Below are 5161 nucleotides of genomic sequence, written 5' to 3' on the forward strand. Positions count from 1 at the left end.
TCCACCACCGTGTCCTAGACTGCTTGAAAAAGCATTGAAGACCCGTGAAGGAGTGAATTTTTAGTGGAATTCACTAAATTAGTGGAATTTCCGGCCCCCATGAGAAGTCATGGGGAGTTGCTTTTGGATGTGTGAATCCTTCCAGAAACTTGTCAAATTATACCTCCCAGGCAGCTGCCTTCTCATGGGGTGGAGCTGGGCAGGGCACAGGTCTCGTGTCACCACCTCCCCAAACAAGATACCATCCCCTTTCAGGGCTTTGGAATCTGGGCAGTAATTGAAGATGCAGATAGAAATCCACAGGAGCCGGAGGCACATCCTGACAACAGCAATCTTGTTTGACCTCTTCCAGGCAGAGACGCAGTGCTGCGATGGAAGCGGTGGCAGCTGAAACCCGGATAATTAGAGCCGGCCGAGCACCTTTTGACAAGGATCATAAAGACTTTTGCAAACATTAATTAATGTCCCCACCTGGTGAAGAAAGAAACTTATTTTCCAAGCGCATCAAGGGAAGGCCTAGGCAATAAGGTGGTGGCTTCACTCCCCACCACACCCTGAGTTAGCCTCCCTTCACTTCCCACAGTCACCGTGAAGTGGCCCGAGTCAGCCAGCAAGCCTCTTGGCTTTGAGCTATGCTGTCCAGCTGCTGCTCCTGTCCGTCTTCCACACTCAGGAGAGATTTCAGTCCCAGCTCGCCTCTTTGTACAGACCCTAGAGACAAATGTATAGGGTTGGGCTGCTTCTTCCCCTACCCTTTTCCTTTATTTATTTATTTAGAGACAGAGCCTCACTCTGTTGCTCAGGCTGGAGTACAATGGCACAATCTTGGCTCACCGCAACCTCTGCCTCCTGGGTTCAAGCGATTCTCATGTCTCAGGCTCCCGAGTAGCTGGGATTACAGGCATACGCCATCAGGCCTAATTTTTGTATTTTTAGTAGAGATGGGGTTTCGCCATGTTGGCCAGGCTGGTCTCAAACTCCTGACCTCAGGTGATTCACCCACCTTGGCCCCCCAAAGTGCTGGGATTACAGGTGTGCACCATCACGCCCGGCCCCCTTTCCTTTTATTCGTTTCCTTCTGCAGTCACTGGTGGCGAATTTACCCATCCACTCACCTGGGTGCTGGAAACGGGGAGGGCTTGGTGCTGTAATAAGGTCCGCATGGTTTTACTGCGAAATGAATTTCTCCTGGTCATTGTTATGTCTCCAAGAGAGTGACCTTCTTTTCCATGTCCCTCACCTCAGTCTCCTCCAAAGCTGAAGACTCTGGAATTGTGACCCATGCACTTTGTAAACTGTAAAGTGTCACATGGGTGTCAGTTTCAATGACAATCCCCAGGCTCTTAGCAGAATTACTTCTCAATTCTTTGTGCTGCGTATCCGTGGAATTGCGTGATGGTTTAAGACACCATAAAACGGTACATTAAAGTAAGAGAATGACAGAAATATGAAATGACCATACTAAAGGTAAAATATTTTAGAAAGTAGCTGCCTGTGCAGTGCTAAGTGACTCACTGCCTGGAGGGCTTCTTGTGACATGCCTGTATTTAGGTTTAGTGACTTGTCATTCGTTCACTCCTTCCACAAGTGTTTGCTGAGTGTTCCGAGGGGCTGGGCTGAGTCAGGCCCCAGGGTAGGGTGGTCAGACCCAGAACAGGCCTCTCAGGCTCAGTAGACAAAGAGGCCAGGGGTTACCTGTGGTCACTGTTGCATCAGAGAGGGGACTGGCACTGTCTTCTCTCTCCCTGTTTTCTAAATTAGTGGATCCACCTCCTGTGGCTTTTCCACCTCGCTCCAGTGAGTTTAAATGTGCTGAAAGCTCAGGCCAGGCCTCTAATTTTCAGGTCCTGATGGATTTTCAACAATAAGCTGAAAGGCTCTTTCAGATTCCAATTTCTTAGTGAGAAAAAAAGCCAAAGCCAAACAATTCCTAAAATGGCAAACCAGTTCTCCCCAGTGCCCCAGTGGGCCTGCTGGGCCATTCACCTTTGCTTTCAAACATCCAGTTCCGAGGCAGACGCGAAACCCTGCACTCTCCAGCTTGGCTCCCTCAGGCCTGGACACCCCCTGACACCCACATGAAAGAGGAAAAGAGGCTCTTCTCCATCTCTGCACAGCTTACTATCAGAGATCCGAGCTGCTCTGCCCTCTCCCCTCACCCTGGGCTCCCCTTTCTGCCCTGTTCCAAAGCTTCCTGCCTTCGATCACATAAGGCGGCCACCTGGCCCCTCAGCCCCACATGTGGCTTTGACCTTCAGTCGCTCCTTGGTCCCAGTCCCAGGTCCATCTGGGCTGAGCTGACCTGGGTGAATGCCCCACCCGGCGAGTGGCTCACCCAGCCATGTGTCACCCCACGCCTGCCTGCGGGGTAAGTGATACCAGCTCAAACACGCACAGACCTGTCTGCTTTTCTCATGGTTCTCTCTGCTTAGCTCTGGCCTGCTTCCTGCAGGCAGCATCGCTCTCCCTCATGAGCGCCCATCCCTGGGCAATGCAGTGCAGGCTTCTGCTGTAACCACTGAATTCCACCTCCGTTTCCAACCGGCCACGTTGACTATTCCCAGAAGCTTTCCCGAATGAACTCTGACCGCATCAAAGGGAGTTTACAAAACAGGGTCAAAGCTTCATACAAATTGGGTCTTTCTTGTCATACTGAACTAAAACAGAGTCCAGAGGCTGGGGGTAAAGCACCTGGGGCACGAAACATTCCTTCAAGGATACAATTATCTGCAGGCTTGGCCGCTGGAAATTCCAGTTGTAATCCAAAACCAATTTTATCTAACAGCCACTGGAACAACCTGCGGAAGTCTAACACCATCACCCACCAATCAGTGTTCACCAGCCCCCCCAAAACTTTACTATTGCCAAGGAACTTTCTTTGAAAACAATATACAACATTTCTCCTTTTCATAAAACCTCCAACCTTCTCTGTTATTTGGACATACCAAAGACCACCGGTCCGTGTCTATCCCCTGAATTGCAGTTCTTGCTTCCCAAATAAAACATGTTAAACTCAGAGATTTATCTCTATGTTTACTTAACTTCAACAATGGTAATGTAGTCTGGCTTTAGCGTCAATGACACACTAGTGAAATATTAGTGTCTGTGTTTTCACAGCCTCCTTTGGATAATGATATTAGTTAGCATCTATGGATGCTTACTCCAGATCAGGCAGGGAGATATTTTACCTGCATGCTATCATGGAAGTCTCATAAGAACCCTTTTGAGGGAGATTCTGTGATTATCTTTTCTTTACATGTGCGAAAACAGAGGCCTAAAGAGGTTTGGTAAATTACTCAGAATCACACCGCTTGTAAGTGAGAACATCTGGATGCGGCCCAGGGAAGTCAGCCCCTGCCATGCTGTGGACCACTGTCTTAATCTGTTTCATTACCAGCACTTTTTCTCCTTGAAGTAAACTTGCTAGGCCCTGTCTTCATGGTACCCTCTACAGGGGCAATTCATTGAGGTATTTGATGGTTTAACACCAAGGAAGAACTAGTGGGGGGTAAAGGGAGGTAGCCCCTGGGGAATTTGAGTGGCACTGGGTAAGAGAAGGGCTTCGGAGCCCTTCAGATCCTCTGCATCAGTGACTGTCTTTCTGTTCTCTCCTCTGAGGGCTGGTAATATTAGATTCTCTGGGAACAAATGGAGTGGCATGAATCTGGATCCTGTCTCATCTCTGACATGTATCACTTGTGGAGCATTCAAAAGTTACCTCTTACTCTGGGCCTCAGTTTTCTCACCCGCCAAATGGCATGATAATTTGTACATGGGTCATTGTAAGGATACACACACAATACATTGTAAGAATATAATACATTGTAAGGGTAAACGAGAGGAACAGCGTGAGAGTGCTCAGTGGACTATAATGTACTGTGTGAATGTCACGAGGATAATTCTTTGTTATTGGGAGATTCATGTGAGGATACTGTTTAAGATGCGATCTCACGGGTGCCCCTTGCCCTTGGCGTTTCTCTATGTACTTGGCGCCGTTGGGTAGCTGCAGGTAGGCCAGGGTACACTCGTTACCTCCCCAAAGGGAAGGAGCAGAGCAGGGTAGAGGAAAATAAGGAGGAGACCTTTTTGGTTTTCAAAAGTCTAGGCTCTTTCATGGGGAACCTTCTGGGTTGAGGGAGATGCTTCATATGTTGTTCAAACTGAGTGCTTAAGATCCGTGCATTTTCTTTTTTTCCTTTTTTCTTTTTTTGAGTTGGAGTCTCACTCTGTCACCCAGGTTGGAGTGCAGTAGCACGATCTTGACTCACTGCAACCTCCACCTCCCGGGTTTGAGCAATTCTCCTGCCTCAGCCTCCCGAGTAGCTGGGATTACAGGCATGTGCCACCATGCCCAGCTAATTTTTGTATTTTTAGTAGAGACGGAGTTTCACCATGTTGGCCAGGCTAATCTTGAACTCCTGACCTCAAGTGACCTGCCTGCCTCGGCCTCCCAAAGTGCTGGGATTACAGGCATGAGCTACTGCACCCAGCCGCATTTTCTTCTATATAAATGACACCTAAAAACACAAAACAAACACAGGTGCTTAGAGGAACAGAAAGGACTCAGAGCATAGACAACATACGTAACAGAAAACGTGGGAAGAGAAGGTATGGTGAAGGGCAAGCCTTTCTCGCCTCCTCCCAGGCAAGGGATTGGAGAATCAGAATGTAAGAGTGGTGCTTGCATGCTCAGGTTCTAGAGAAAATAGGCTGAGCAGCCCATTCCCCAGGCTACGTGCCTCAGGGACGTCCCAAATCCCAAAGAAGCTTGGAGCCTCCAACCCTTAGAAGTCATGGCTTCTAGGAGAAGAAATGTTTTGATATGCCCAAGTGGACTGAGCCTTTGTCCATCTCCCGCCATACAGGAGCTGCTGAATCACACTCCTGGGTCCAAGAGTAACACTGAGAATAACTAAGAGGACACCAACCAGGGGAGGGCCTTGTGGACACTGTGTGGATGCTTGGCCACAGGTCAGGTGGAACAGTGGAAGTTTCTGTTAATAACACAAGTTGGAACTAGCATGTGAAGATGACGGTGAGGATGAGACATCCCCTTTCCCAAAGCCTCAGAACTATATAATTCTTGCCACCATCACCCTGCCCTTGGAACTTACCTAGAACCCCAGAGAAAAGAAGAGAGGGGAACTCCAATATGACTGAG

General features: G+C 48.6%; 1 long non-coding RNA gene across 1 annotated transcript; it reads right to left on the bottom strand.

Annotated features, from left to right (window-relative positions):
- Window positions 1–433: 433 nt before the first annotated feature.
- Window positions 434–2268, bottom strand: LOC126933807 (uncharacterized). Its single transcript, XR_007718735.1, has 3 exons — window positions 2123–2268; window positions 1116–1667; window positions 434–711 (listed from the first exon to the last, which is right to left on the bottom strand). It is a non-coding gene; the product is annotated as an uncharacterized LOC126933807 (long non-coding RNA).
- Window positions 2269–5161: the final 2893 nt, after the last annotated feature.

The sequence above is a fragment of the Macaca thibetana genome, chromosome 13 (genome assembly GCF_024542745.1).
Source record: "Macaca thibetana thibetana isolate TM-01 chromosome 13, ASM2454274v1, whole genome shotgun sequence".
Lineage (NCBI taxonomy): Eukaryota > Metazoa > Chordata > Mammalia > Primates > Cercopithecidae > Macaca > Macaca thibetana.